Below are 15,429 nucleotides of genomic sequence, written 5' to 3'. Positions count from 1 at the left end.
GGACTGGAGCAGATTCGTTTGCCACGAAGACCTAGGCTGTAGGGAAGGGACCGTTTGATGTGGAATGGGTGGCAGCTGTCGTAATGGAGGTACTGTTGCTTGTTGGTGGGTTTGATGTGGACGGACGTGTGAAGCTGGCCATTGGACAGGTGGAGGTCAACATCAAGGAAAGTGGCATGGGATTTGGAGTAGGACCAGGTGAATCTGATGGAACCAAAGGAGTTGAGGTTGGAGAGGAAATTCTGGAGTTCTTCTTCACTGTGAGTCCAGATCATGAAGATGTCATCAATAAATCTGTACCAAAATTTGGGTTGGCAGGCCTGGGTAACCAAGAAGGCTTCCTCTAAGCAACCCATGAATAGGTTGGCGTACGAAGGGGCCATCCTGGTACCCATGGCTGTTCCCTTTAATTGTTGGTATGTCTGGCCTTCAAAAGTGAAGAAGTTGTGGGTCAGGATGAAGCTGGCTAAGGTAATGAGGAAAGAGGTTTTAGGTAGGGTGGCAGGTGATCGGCGTGAAAGGAAGTGCTCCATTGCAGCGAGGCCCTGGACGTGCGGGATATTTGTGTATAAGGAAGTGGCATCAATGGTTACAAGGATGGTTTCTGGGGGTAACGGATTGGGTAAGGATTCCAGGCGTTCGAGAAAGTGGTTGGTGTCTTTGATGAAGGATGGGAGACTGCACGTAATGGGCTGGAGGTCAACACCTACGTAGGCAGAGATACATTCTGTGGGGGCTTGGTAACCAGCTACAATGGGACGGCCGGGTTGATTGGGTTTGTGAATTTTAGGTAGAAGGTAGGGGTGCGGGGTGTCGGTGGGGTCAGGAGGTTGATGGAGTCAGGTGAAAGGTTTTGTAGGGGGCCTAAGGTTCTGAGGATTCCTTGAAGCTCCGCCTGGACATCAGGAATGGGATTACCTTGGCAAACTTTGTATGTGTTGTTGTCTGAAAGCTGACGCAGTCCCTCAGCCACATACTCCCGACGATCAAGTACCACGGTCGTGGAACCCTTGTCCGCCGGAAGAATGACGATGGACCGGTCAGCCTTCAGATCACGGATAGCCTGGGCTTCAGCAGTGGTGATGTTGGGAGTAGGATTAAGGTTTTTTAAGAAGGATTGAGAGGCAAGGCTGGAAGTCAGAAATTCCTGGAAGGTTTGGAGAGGGTGATTTTGAGGAAGAGGAGGTGGGTCCCGCTGTGACGGAGGACGGAACTGTTCCAGGCAGGGTTCAATTTGGATAGTGTCTTGGGGAGTTGGATCATTAGGGGTAGGATTAGGATCATTTTTCTTCGTGGCAAAGTGATACTTCCAGCAGATAGTACGAGTGTAGGACAGTAAATCTGTGACGAGGGCTGTTTGGTTGAATCTGGGAGTGGGGCTGAAGGTGAGGCCTTTGGATAGGACAGAGGTTTCGGATTGGGAGAGAGGTTTGGAGGAAAGGTTAACTACTGAATTAGGGTGTTGTGGTGCCAGATTGTGTTGATTGGAATTTTGAGGTTTTGGAGGGAGTGGAGCTTGGAAGTGGGAGACTGAGTAGATGGGAGAGACTGGGTTTGTGTGCAATGAGAGGTGGTTGAGGTTTGCTGGAAAGGTTGTGAAGGGTGAGTGAGTTGCCTTTCCGGAGGTGGGAAACCAGGAGATTGGATAGTTTTTTGAGGTGAAGGGTGGCATGCTGTTCTAATTTGCGGTTGGCCTGTAGGAGGATGCTCTGAATAGCCGGTGTGGATGTGGGAGAGGAAAGATTGAGGACTTTTATTAAGGATAGGAGTTGACGGGTGTGTTCATTGGCTGAGTTGATGTGTAGGTGAAGGATTAGGTGGGTGAGGGCAATGGATTGTTCAGTTTGGAACTGGTATAGGGACTGATGGAAAGAAGGGTTGCAGCCAGAGATGGGAACTTTAAGTGTGAGGCCTTTGGGGGTTATGCCAAATGTCAGACAAGCCTGAGAAAATAAAATATGCGAGCGTAATCTGGATAGGGTGAAGGCATGTTTGCGAAGGGAATGTAAATAAAACTTAATGGGGTCATTGTGGGGGTGTTGTGAGGGTGAGGGTGACATGGTATTAGAAGGTGGAAAGTGTAACATGAGGTTTAAATGAAAATGAAAGATAAAAATATATGGGGAGAGATAAGGGTGAACTAGAAAGTAACTGGAGATCTGGTATGAAAAAAGGCGAAAAAGTGTTGGTTAAGTTGATCCTGTGGTGAACTTGGGTTGGTAGACAGCGATGTGCATGAAGGTTAGGTGGTTGTGTTGCCGCTAAAACACGTTAAAGGACGGAGAAATTCGGGAAAATTTCGAAAAAACGTGTGAATGTATTAAAAGGAGTGGTGTTGTGGTGAAAGATTACGAAAATGGGGCTAACAATTGTCTGACGAAGAAATAATGACGTTAAAACCTGTGGGGAGCGGCTAAAAATGATCAGTGATGTGCGAAAAACGGAAGTGGAAATAAAGTGAAAGTTATTAGAACTAGCCGAAATGGTTGTTTAATACGTGAAAGCAGCTGTTATTGAACTAGAAACGGTGGATTTTATAGCAGCGGTAGTGTTGAAAGCGGAAAATAAAAATTGTTTGGTTATGGTTTGGAAGTGGGTTACGTATTATTGAGTATATATAGGTGGGATAAAATTGTATTACGGTAAAAAGGGGAAGGTGAATACAAAGTGAGACTACTGGTAAAAACAGAAAGAGAAAATAAGACGACAGGAAAGATTTCGAAATGCAACAGCGACAATAACAAACGTAATTGTTGGGTTCAAATTAATGATATGTTTATAATAGAGGGAAACATTCCACGTAGGAAAAATATATCTAAAAACAAAGATGATGTGACTTACCAAATGAAAGTGCTGGCAGGTCGACAGACACACAAACAAACACAAACATACACACAAAATTCAAGCTTTTGCAACAAACTGTTGCCTCATCAGGAAAGAGGGAAGGAGAGGGAAAGACGAAAGGATGTGGGTTTTAAGGGAGAGGGTAAGGAGTCATTCCAATCCCGGGAGCGGAAAGACTTACCTTAGGGGGAAAAAAGGACGGGTATACACTCACACACACACACACACACACACACACACACACACACACACACACACACATATATCCATCCACACATATACAGACACAAGCAGACATATTTAAAGACAAAGAGTTTGGGCAGAGATGTCAGTCGAGGCAGAAGTGCAGAGGCAAAGATGTTGTTGAATGACAGGTGAGGTATGAGTGGCGGCAACTTGAAATTAGCGGAGATTGAGGCCTGGTGGATAACGGGAAGAGAGGATATATTGAAGAGCAAGTTCCCATCTCCGGAGTTCGGATAGGTGGTGTTAGTGGAAAGTATCCAGATAACCCGGACAGTGTAACACTGTGGCAAGATGTGCTGGCCGTGCACCAAGGCATGTTTAGCCACAGGGTGATCCTCATTACCAACAAACACTGTCTGCCTGTGTCCATTCATGCGAATGGACAGTTTGTTGCTGGACATTCCCACATAGAATGCGTCACAGTGTAGGCAGGTCAGTTGGTAGATCACGTGGGTGCTTTCACACGTGGCTCTGCCTTTGATGGTGTACACCTTCCGGGTTACAGGACTGGAGTAGGTGGTGGTGGGAGGGTGCATGGGACAGGTTTTACACCGGGGGCGGTTACAAGGGTAGGAGCCAGAGGGTAGGGAAGGTGGTTTGGGGATTTCATAGGGATGAACTAAGAGGTTACGAAGGTTAGGTGGACGGCGGAATGACACTCTTGGTGGAGTGGGGAGGATTTCATGAAGGATGGATCTCATTTCAGGGCAGGATTTGAGGAAGTCCACATCCTTTCGTCTTTCCCTCTCCTTCCCTCTTTCCTGATGAGGCAACAGTTTGTTGCGAAAGCTTGAATTTTGTGCGTATGTTTGTGTTTGTTTGTGTGTCTGTCGACCTGCCAGCACTTTCATTTGGTAAGTCACCTCATCTTTGTTTTTAGATATATTTTTCCTACATGGAATGTTTCCCTCTATTATAACAATTAGAGTTATTTAGAATACACATTATTACAAATTTACAATTTTTTGGTATTTGTTGTGAACAATTGGAACTGTCTGCAGCTTGCAACCAGTACTGAAAAATACTATCAGTTGAGTAATTTATAGACTTTTATGACAAATTTGGTACCCCTTGCATCTCTACACTTCTTCCTTATCCAGGACGTCATCTGTCATGGCTTGGAAGACAGGCTGTCAGTGTGGTCAAGACACTCAAATCTGTTGGTCTCAGTCCTGAGTTGCTCCAAAACGTTGTAGTAGGGACAAATAAGATTGACTTGGTCAGAAGCTCTTTTGTTTGTTGCTGTGGTTAAGCTGTATGAATCCTTACCAAACTCTTGTTTAAGACATCATTAATTTGCATTATTTCGTGACACAGGGTCAAAGTAGATTGAGCCAGAACAGCATTCAGAATAACACAACACTGACATGTAGTAATAAGAGATCATACTAAATACTCTAGCAGTATGTTGTGCATTACATAAAATTTTAAACTTGAGCTGAAAGGAGACTCTCTCATATATGGGGTCCCAACAACTGATGTTGCATCCACTATCTGTCGCCATAAGTTTACATCTAACCATGCTTTCCCCTCTTCTTGCACAGTGAAACTCTGCTTTTACATTTTTCATGGAACTTTAAAAAGCAGTGTAAAATGTGGGAAATAATGTTTAAAGTGGTGAAAGTTACAAATATGATACTCCCTTCGCATTTTCATAGCTTATGTGTGATATAGGTACACATTAGGCATCAAAATACTCATCAGGGACCTGTTTATTATCCAGTACTCTCTTTAGCCGCTGATGTAAGTGGAATGGGTAACTGTCTGGGAAGTAGAAACATTTGACTTATAATCACTATCGATGTTTTTTGAAAGTCTGCAACTGTGTCATTCATTACTTAAGAATGAAACACTCTACCATTCATGTAGTTTTTCATGCTTAGCTCGACACTTTTCGAGAATTTATTCTCATTGTCAAGTGCAAATATTTATGTAAGTGTTTTGTGTGAGGTTTGCATTTTAAGTGTTTTTTGTCTCTTGCACTTTAGTTGTTTTTTTAAGGTTATAAGGTATTGTTACTCCTCCATTACGCAGAAAACCACATACACATGTAAACCATCACTTACATTGTTTGTGTGTGAAACCTCACAAAAAATACTTCCAGAAGTATTTGCCCTTGACAATGAGAACAAATCCACGAAATGTGTTTTACTAACCATGAAAAGATTGGTAACAGGTGCAGTGTTTCATTGTTTAAACAAGAAACATTTGAGCAGCGCAAAAAGGTCTGAACTAGTGCTACACGTGGCCAGACAATGAAAATATGAAATATGCTGTTGCCTGCTAGGCAACAAATGTGTGTCCGAGGTATTATTCTGATCACGAAGTTGTGAATGTGCATTAGAGGCAGTTTGTAAACTGTTGTGATCGGTCATTATTCGAACGAACCTATTAGTTATTAGTTATTCCCATCAGCTACGACATCAAGGAGAGCTTGGTGGCAACAGGAGATAAACCACAAATTTTCTGGCATTTATCAGTTCAGATCTGTTGAGTAGAGCACTCTGGTGCCAAGTAACATCATTGCTTAACATTTGAAAACATTACTTGAAGGCCAGTGTCATTTTAGCCAATTTAATCGGTTTTCTTTACATGAACATTGTTTCATAAATTGTAAATTGGGGGAAAATTATACATATGTTCACGCAAAATAGGGAGCAAATTAACATTGTGAACGTAAGAAATTTGATGGGAGAGATAAAAAAAAATTTAAACAGTGGGAGAAACATTAATTCCGGGAATGTAAAAGTGGGGTTACACTGTATTTCTCTTTGTCTCCTTTACTCCGTGTAACCAGGCAACCTTCAGTCTTCCTCTTATTTTTCTTCCCAGAGGATGGTACATCAAAACCTCCTTCGTTCATCTGTCATTTGCATTATATGTCTCGCTTGTATATGATTAGTACCTGGATCTGTCTTCTGTCACCAGTTACACACAGAAATGGCCAGTGAGTGCGGGAGTGTCTGCCTGCCGGTCTATGCCACACACACAGCTGGGTTGGATGCTCTCTGAAAGAAGATCGAGGGGCTGTTATGCGCGCAGTGGCTAGGACCTCGATGGCCGTCAGTGTGTCCTCCAGAGGGTAGGAATCCCACCAGCTGTATGAGGAGGTGGCCGTCGTCGGTGTGAACACCGTCCCGCAGTAGGAGCGGTAAGTCTACATCGAGGTCGTCATCTCCAAAGAGCAGCTCGACCAGTTCGAGGGGAGGTTTCTATGTGGTAGGCCGTACTGCTTTGAGTGACCAGTATGTGAGAAACCACTGTACTGGAGGTACTGAAATGTAGCACCTGACATTTGCTGTTGTGCCTCCCATATATTATGTAAAATGGACTATGGTACAGATTGTTTTTGCTGATATTGTTACCATCACCTGCAGTGATACATGGAGGGAAATTGGCTGTTACTGTTAATAAGTTAATGTTGTTGCAGGTATTATCCATTTTGAAATTTTATGCTTATATTAGGTGTCAAAATGAGGATTCGAATTGTTTCTATAATGACAGTAATATTTATCTAACATGACTTGCTTTGTATTGTGGTATGTTTATAACAAGCTTCACTCTTACGCTAATGAGTTAGACAATAAGCCCAGAGCATATTGTTTTCATGATTGGTAACTGGAGTTGTGAAACTACCGTAGGCTACCAGCAGCATGCGTAGTCTGTGTGGCAGTTTTCCTAGCTTTGGTCAGGTAAGGTTGTACCCACATTAACTGTACATCATGTGTGTTACATACCTATCGGGTGTTACCTCGTAACGGTCACTTCTTTACATATGCAAATGGTGTCTTGCTGCCCCATAAACTGGAAGCGGTTTTCCATCTAGAAATTGACTGAGGATATGTTAATGGATAGGTAACATGGAACATGTTTTTTCTATGTGGTTATCCTCCTGTCTGCTACATAAGAATAAACAGTATCGACAAAAAAACTTACATCAATTTTTAATTCAGATTTTATCTGAAAATTGTTGATTTGTAACATAAAATAGAGGGATGTTGGAGTAAAACTGAAGAAAACCATACAGATTTATCATATAACACTAGAAAACACAATTACCTCAACAAAAAGATGAAAAGGCTGACATTGGCAGTGTTTAATTCAGATGTTATTTGAAAATTGTAGATTTGTAACGTAAAAGCAGAGGGATACTGTAGTAAAACTAAAGAAAACAATACAGATTTACCATATAGGCCTAGGAAACACAATTTCCATAACAAAAAGTGTATCACTTTGTTTCAGTACTTCATTGAACTTGAACGTAACATGTTTCCATTAGTTTCAGAAATGATTATCACATTTATCTGTAATAACAGAAAACACTTGCATTTGAGCATGATGAAGAACATTTTGTTGAGCACAAAATGCCAATATCTACGTAATTTTTATGTTTCTGCATATGAACTCTACTTTCATCAAAAGTAATTGCTGTGGTTACAGAAAAGCGCAGAAGTTACGCGATCCGCTACAGTAAAATCCCACTTCTACACTTTTCAAGGGACTTGAAAAAATGGCATGAATTGCAGGAAAATGTAAAATGTGGGAAATGACTTTTTTAAGTTTTACTGGTTATGTATAGGGCCCGTTTATGATATATGTAGATAATAGGCAACAAAATACTCGTCAGGGAATGATCAGGGAATGTTTATTGTTTACTAAAGGTTATCTGAATTTAGTGCTGTGTTTAGCAGGTGACATGACATTCACCGACGCTTTAGCACAACAAATCGCATTAAAAATAACACAAACCAAGCAGTTGCCTTGTTGGTTTATGTGTTTGCAAAGCTAAAGTGATGCAATTGGCAGTTTTAGTTTCTATACTTGATGCTTACGAAAAGTGCAGGTCAAGTGTATACTGCATTAAAGCTCTCTCTAAACTGCATTATTCTTAGTGTAACTTTCCTCCGAAAGTGACATCAGCAGATGTATACAGTACCAGCCAATTATCTAGCCGTTTGTGATTTTTTAAATATAGGTGCGTGAAATATTGTAAAGTGTGTTAAATGTGGCACTACACTACAGATCAATCTGTTGCTGTAGTCTTTATTTCACATTTACTGGCTTTGTCAGTTCATAGCCAAATTATCACTTTCAAATCAACGTAGACGTCGGGGTTATGATAGAGATCGGTCTGTATCCAGAATCAAGATTAAAGGGAAGGGAACCATACTACATTTCAGCGTTTCAAGCACACATATACAAAGCATTGATAAGCCATTTTTATTTATTATACTAACTTTCAATTTCAATGGTCTATAAATCATGAGAAAATGGATACGGTAGTTACTACTTTTGGGCAAAAAAAATCCAAAATTGTGAGTTGTTTTAATTTTTTCTGATGAATTTTTTCAGTGAGTTTTTTGAGCTCGTAAAGACAATGTAAAACTTTGTCATCAACATTTGGAGCTGAAATATATTTTTTAATTCTTTCCACTGCTACATTAACAACTGCAAATGAGGGATTCTCATTGTCCTCTTCACTATCACTGTCAGTGTTACTTTCTGCATTTACTTGTGTGTGAAAGTCGATCACATTATCAACAGAAACACTTTCCAGAGCGACAACATCATTATCAATGTGTATGAAATTATGAATGGGATGCTGCAGCTGCAGCTTTTCCCATGGTGAAACAAGCAGTTTTTCACCATTGTCACTAACACTCGGGTCTGGTGCGTTACATCCATTTCTGTTGTCGGCTTCAAGGAATCCTGCTTTTCGGAAGCAATTGGAGAGGGTGGCACACAATATAATGCAAACCATCTAAAATTGACACTCTAAAGGAGGCTGGGTCTTTCCCAACCTCCATCAAAGTTAATGCCTTCTGCACAATCGTCTTCCTATAGTGTGTTTTGAAGACATGGATAGTACCCAAATCCAAAGGCTGTAATTTGCTTGTGCAGTTTGGTGGCAGAAACTCTAATTGCACATTACGTAGACACATATTTCTGGGATGCGCAGGGTAACAGTCCACTAACAAGAGAATTTAAATGATTAACGGAAAATCTCACTTACCTCAGCTCAGTACAGCCGATAGATACACAAAACAGAACAGAAAATTTACGTATCCTAGATTTTGGAACTTTGTTCCTTCGTCAGGGAGGAGAGAGGGGTAAAAAAGGGGAAGAAGGGAAAGTGGATTCAGTTACTCACGTCCCAGGTTATGAAGCTACAGGGGAAAGGTAAACAGGGAGGGTAGCAAAGATGGAGGCATGGGTGCCAGAGGGAAGCCGAAGATATTCTACTGTAAGTACTGTGCCAGCTTCAAACCAAAGAGGATGCATACAGAAGTAAAGAGGTATATGGTATAAAGATAAACACAACTATGTAGGATGAAAAGATGCGTGAATGGCTAAAGAGGAAAGGGAAAGAGGAGAAGACTGTAGAGTAAATGGGAGTGAGTTTGGTTAACGTAGGTTCAGTCCAGGGGGATGACGGGATGAAAGGATGTGTTGGAGTGCAAGTTCCCATCTCCGCAGTTCCGAGGGACTGGTGTTGGGTGGGAGAAGCCAAATGGCACGTAGGGTGTAGCGGGTTCCTAGGTCCCTAGAATTATGCTGGAGGGCATGCTCTGCTACTGGGCATTGGACATCTCCTAGGTGGACAGTTCGTCTGTGCCTGTTCATGCGCTCAGCCAGTTTAGTTGTCGTCATCCCAATGTAAAAGGCTGTGCAGTGCAGGCATGTCAGATGATAAATGACGTGTTTTTACATGTGGCCCTGCCTTGAATTGTGAATTGTGTGTGTTTTACCAGTAGCGGGGCTGGAGGGCTGGAGTAGGTGGTTGTGGGGGGGGATGCATGGGGCAGGTTTTGCAGCGGGGTCGGTTACAGGGCTAGGAACTGCTGGGTAGAGACGGTGGTCTGGGAATATTGTAGGGTTTGACAAGGATGTTACGGAGGTTCTCAGTAATACACAAAATGTACGACAGTGTGCAATCGAGTCTCACAGCCGAAACGCCCCAACATATGTTTGAAGAGGTTGCCATTAGCTTGGGAACACTGCTGTGCACGCTCCATCGTGGATCCACTTATGGCTGTCAGTGTTTGTAGTGTTATTGCAGCACATGCAGCAGTAATACGGACTTTTGTGTCACTCATTTTTGTTTCGACATGCTGATACACATCTTTCACGTGTCCCCAGAAAAAAAAGTCCATGGGGGTGAGGTCCTGCAACCGTGCTGGAAATCTCTGAATGGGACTGCCCCGTCAAATCCATCAGTGTGCGAATTGACGGTTTAATGCCTGTCGTGCCACCGTGGCATTACGTGCAGGGCATCCATCGTGTTGGTACAACAATATTTGACACAAATGAAGGGGTAGGTCTTCCATCAGTCCAGGTAAGGTGCACCTCAGGAACTGCTCGTACTGTCACCTGTTAAGAGTCCGTCAATGAAATATGGGCCACTGACGTGGTGTCCTACAATACCGCACGACACATTGACACTCCACTGACGTTGATGTTCAAACTGGGGAATCAAGTGTGGGTTTTCTTGTAACCACTACTGCATATTATGTAAGTTAACATTCCAATGGTTTGTAAATGTGGCCTCATCGGTAAACAGTACCTCACGCATACAGTTGTGGCCTTGCTGCAGAACCCACTGACAGTATTCCAGTTGACTGTGAATGTCGTTGCCGCAGAAGTCTTGATGTAGTGCCACAAGATAGGGGCGGTATCTGCCTGTGCAGGATAGCATGACGTTTGTTCGAGGGATTCTTATCTGTCTCTCCATTTCACGAATACCTGTATGAGGGTGTATTATAGCAGCTGCCAGAACAGCTACCTCTACTGCTTCGTGTTTAAAGCCTCTGCTCCAGATCCGCGTTCTCGGAGACAACCGCCCTGTCGTGTGAAGCCTTTTAACAATATTCAACAAATTAGGGTGGGTCGGGCGATGTCTACTAGGTTACTGCTGGCCGTAGACCTGTGCCGCACATGTGGTAGTTTGGTGACGTTCTCTGTACAGTAAGAACACCTCAACTATTTCCTCATTTGTGAATACCATGTCGAATGCCTAGAAAATCGCAATAATGACACCATATACGGTGTACAATACACCGGTGCCATGTACCAGTACGTACTTCCACACAAAAGAACCTGCTTCATAGCGAGCCGTTCCCACACACAGCACCGATTGTGACTCGTTCCTGTACTCGGCTGCAGAGGCGAAGGGTTGGAGCGGTGTGCACTGGCCTGTACTGATCCGTAGTCTCCATGTAGATAAATACAGCACACAAGAGGGACGCTATTATTTACATGTCAGTGTTTGTGTGACAGGTATCCTTATTATTACTTTCAGCCCTCATGATAACAGTGAAAGTAAGAACACATACATCAACCACATCGCGATTACGAGCAACATGTGGGTCACGCTTGCATCGCTGGAAGTGCAATAACAGCTCATTTCATTCATTTCGTGTATCAGTTTCGCATTCCAATTTCTTAGTATGTAATTGATGTATTGCGATGCAATCAGTGCCATTATTATTGTGATTTCTCATGTTAATTGCCTATCAAATAATATGAAGTGTCCATTAAAAAACATAAGTTTGTGGTGAAACCAATATTTGCACACAGTTAGAAATGTCTCGCAGTATTTACTTTTTGCGAGTCCCCGCCATACATTCGTACCTGTGAAAGCTGTTTTCAATATCTATTGTGGTTCCAGAGATATTGGTGGAGAAAAGTTTAGGTGGGACACTGTGTGTGTGTGTGTGTGTGTGTGAGAGAGAGAGAGAGAGAGAGAGAGAGAGAGAGAGAGAGAGAGACCAAAGGAATCGGAGACAGTTTTAAAGCAGTTGGCTGTTGTAGAACTGCATTGCAGGTTAAAAGGGCGTTACTGTCTGACGACTTGTATTTATTGGTTTCTCTTTGGTGGCTACCCATGCCATTTTCTTCAGCTGTAGATTTGTTTCTCCTGCACTGCCACAAATTGCTGATTGTCAACCAGCCCCAACTTCAGGTGATATGCTTATTTCAGGATGCCCCTATGTGTATCTGACAAATTCTGGGAAAAGTGGAAAAAAAAAAACTGTTTTAATATTTTATGGGGCATTTCCTTAATTGTTTGCAATGACCATGTGAGAGATACCACTATAAACAATTATTCTGGCGTACTATATACTCAAATATTGGTTCTATTTATTGACCGGAGCTGAATATTTCTCTTGGACATAGTACTTTTTCTGAAATAGTGAGAAATAAAAATCTTAAAACCTTTACATCACTCAAGCAAACTGTTTAATGAACACGTTAAGTGCAAGGGGGGTATGAAAAGTTCTCGGAATGGAATAGAAAAAAAGTACTTGCATCACTGAAACTTTATTTTTCAATTTAGTCTCCTTGTAGATTAATGCACTTGGTCCTGTGATGTTCCAGTGCCTTGATCCCATCTCAAAAATGAGTTTCCTCCAGACCTGCAAAATAGTTGTCAACTCCGGTATCAATTCTTCGTTTGGAGTGAATCTTCATCCACCAAGAAAAATATCCAGTTTTGTGAAGAGACGGAAGTGTGATGGAGCCGTATCAGGTGGATAAGGGGGGGTGTGGCAACAATTCATACCTTAGCTCGTGTAATTTTGCCATGGTGATGGCACATGTACAGGTGCGCATTGTCTTGATGGAAGATGACTTCCTTCCTTGCTAAACCTGGCCTTTTTTCACGTATCAAGTTGAAATTTGTCCACGTGGTTAACATACTATTCTCCAGCAATTGTTTGCCCAGTGGGGAGATAATCTACAAACAGAATCCCCTTCACATCCCAGAACACTGCTGCCATGACCTTTCCTGCTGAAGGAATTGTCTTTGCTTTCTTCAATGGCAGAAAATCAGCTTTGATTGTTGTTTTGTCTCTGGGGTATAGTAGTGCATCCAAGTTTCATCTGTAGTCACAAACCGGCGCAAAAAGTCTTGTTCGTTTCTCATAAATCAGGCCAAACATTGTTCCGATATGTCCATTCTCATGCGTTTCTGATCCAGCATTGAGAGTTGCGGCACCTATCATACAGATATTTTTTTCATTTCTAATTATTCAGTTAAAATATGATATACCCTTTCAGATGACATCTGGCAAGTGTGAGCAATTTCACATGCTTTCAATTGGTGCTTCTCCATGAACATTTTGTGCAATTTTGCAATGATTTCTGGAGGGGTGACACATCTTCGCCAACCACTGCGTGGATCATCATCTAAGCTCTCCCGACCACATTTAAATTCATTTGTCCATTTGCCAACAGTTGAATATGAAGGAGCAGAGTCCCCCCAGTATATTCTGGAACTTGGCTGAATGTCCTTTGCTTTCATACCTTTCATTACGAAGTACTTAATCACTGCTTTAATCTCAATTTTTTCTCCATTTTCACAAATCACTACACAGGAACAACAGAGCCGTGTCACCACCACAGCTCTCTTCCAAGAGTACTGACGTGGAATGTGTTTACAGGCAACAGTTCAATGAATATCACATGAACAGTGCGGTGCACTAGCGTCGACCTCTCATTGTTATTCTGAGAACTTTTCAAACCCCCTCATAAATGTTGGAGACAATATTTAAAGAATTTGCAGTTCATGAAAACAAACTGTTTATCAAATGGCAAAGCACACATCTTGTGTGTCCAGTGCTCCTGCAGCAGTTGGCCTGTGACAAAAGGTATTACAGGATTCTAGGATTCATCTTTACTATTAAGATCTAGAAAATGTGTGAGAATTGATAACTGATCATCTTGACTAATGGATTCAAAACTCTTAGAACTGCATGTACGTGGGTGTCCGACAGATTTTGCTGGTAAAAGGCTATCTCGGTAATTGATATGTACCAATTCGTTTAGTTTAGCGATTTTAATTATATTTTGCTCGTACTGCTCAGGATGACATAACCTATCCTCTTCCTTTTTGTGTGGATGGGTTCAAATTCACAATTGATTCACTTGTATTGATAGCATATAAGATACGATGAGGAGGACACATCATCACATCCTACTGCTTGCTCTACAACAACAAGACTTTTATACAAACCAGAGATGTATTATTTTTGTCATTCTTCCACCTTTTCTGACAATCACAGCAGCTCAATAAAGTATGTGGAGTTACGGTTCAGAATCGTTGAGAGCAAAAGTGCCCTATGTCCTGGACATTGGGTTCATTTGAAATCAACGAGAATTTCTCTGCTGTTCATTTCGACTATTCAATAAAACGCAGAGGTCCTTTCCACACTCAATGAGGATTTGACCCCTAAAGGAATGTTCATAGCTTGAAGTGTCATAAAAGTGGACTTAGCGCCCTTCTGAAATAAGTGATTCAAATGCATTTGACAAGCAATATTTAATATAAATTTCAACATTTTACTTTCTTGGGTATGTAAGTTTTTTTAATCAATATGTACAGGTAATGTGGCATGAAGTATTGATTTCATGTGAGGTTACTCAAAAATCTGTGTATTATAACTAATTGAGAGAGTGTCCCAGCAGGTGTACAACAGCTTCTTTACTGTCTTTCTGAAAACCAAAAAATTGTTCATCACAGTTTATAATTACAAATTAACTCCACGTCCTCTATGGTTCGAACCAACTTCTTGGCATTATATTGTCATTCTGGATGGCATGTCGATAAGAGCTTAAGTCAGGGACTGCAGTCAGTCAGCGCACTAACGGGAACTATCCGCAGTGATCACTGGGTTTCCTTAAATAGCTATTTTCCAGGATTAGACGTGCTGCCCCCTAGTAAATCGTGACTGGATGTAGGCATGGTTCTGTGATGCAGCCACCGACCTCTTGCTGTTGCCTTGTGAGGTACCTGGTGGTCTGTAGCTTATCAGTGTGCCTCCTGGCTGTCTGAGGCTATACTTGAAATTCTCATGTGGGTGTTAACAGACCTTGTGGGTGTTGCTTTCAGTGACTTGTGGTTTATAGCCATCATTCATGTTGCTGCTGGTGCCCCCAGGCACCATAACGTTTACTAAATGGTAGAATGGTAGTTTCTTTTGAGCCTCTGCTTTAACAATAGGTAGAGCTTTATCTCTTGTCAGTGATGTTTCTTAGCCACTGAGTGGAATTATAAAAACCTCTAGTTGGTAATATCTTGTCTTTGTTACCTTGTCTGTTAAGAGGCATTGGAGGTAAAGAGGGTGTTTAGAATCTGACAGTTTGTATTTATTGGTTCTTATTTTATATTTATTCTATCACACCATGTGCCTACGTCTGCTAATTCCTGTGCTGTAGATTCCATTCTTCTTCACTGTCACTAATTGCTTACACCACTTCATATTTCAGTTCCTGTCTGTCGTAGAATTTCATTAAACGTTATGAGGCTGTTTACAATCTGATGACTCCTATTTATTGGTT

At 41.9% G+C, this 15,429-nt stretch overlaps 1 long non-coding RNA gene across 3 annotated transcripts in view; it reads left to right on the top strand.

Annotated features, from left to right (window-relative positions):
- Window positions 1–15,429, top strand: part of LOC124552602 — an 82,570-nt gene that overhangs the window by 24,476 nt on the left and 42,665 nt on the right. The window contains exon 5 of one of the 3 annotated variants that reach the window (XR_006967938.1): window positions 6,019–6,241. This is a non-coding gene — a long non-coding RNA (uncharacterized LOC124552602). Of the gene's footprint in view, window positions 1–6,018; window positions 7,248–15,429 lie in introns of those variants that run through there. The other 2 variants (XR_006967939.1, XR_006967937.1) reach the window with 2 other exon arrangements.

This window comes from Schistocerca americana, chromosome 10, assembly GCF_021461395.2.
Source record: "Schistocerca americana isolate TAMUIC-IGC-003095 chromosome 10, iqSchAmer2.1, whole genome shotgun sequence".
In the NCBI taxonomy this organism is placed as follows: domain Eukaryota; kingdom Metazoa; phylum Arthropoda; class Insecta; order Orthoptera; family Acrididae; genus Schistocerca; species Schistocerca americana.
The sequence above is the reverse complement of the archived record's forward strand: the minus strand, read 5'-3'. Positions and strand labels throughout refer to the sequence as shown.